The sequence below is a fragment of the Eurypyga helias genome, unplaced genomic scaffold, assembly GCF_000690775.1.
Source record: "Eurypyga helias isolate BGI_N326 unplaced genomic scaffold, ASM69077v1 scaffold30005, whole genome shotgun sequence".
NCBI classification, from domain to species: Eukaryota; Metazoa; Chordata; class Aves; order Eurypygiformes; family Eurypygidae; genus Eurypyga; species Eurypyga helias.
The window spans coordinates 1-254 of NW_010253854.1; positions in this window are offsets into that span (position 1 = coordinate 1).

The following is a 254-nucleotide window of genomic DNA, read 5'->3' on the forward strand; positions in this document are numbered from 1 at the left end:
GCTGTGCCCCCCGGCACGATGCCCACGCAAGGGGACGGCCGACGCGAGGCTTAGCACCCCAGAAGCATCCCGGTGTGGAGCGTCACCGAGGAGGACGGACCCGAGGCCAAGTGCTGCAGGTGGTCCCACCGTCAGACTATGCCAGAGCCCCCCGGGGGGGGCTGAGCCGAGCAGCGCCTGCCTGGTTGCGGAGGATTGGATGTCATTGGGGTCCCAGTGGATGGACCCCCTGAGGTCAGCCCCCTGATGTCGGC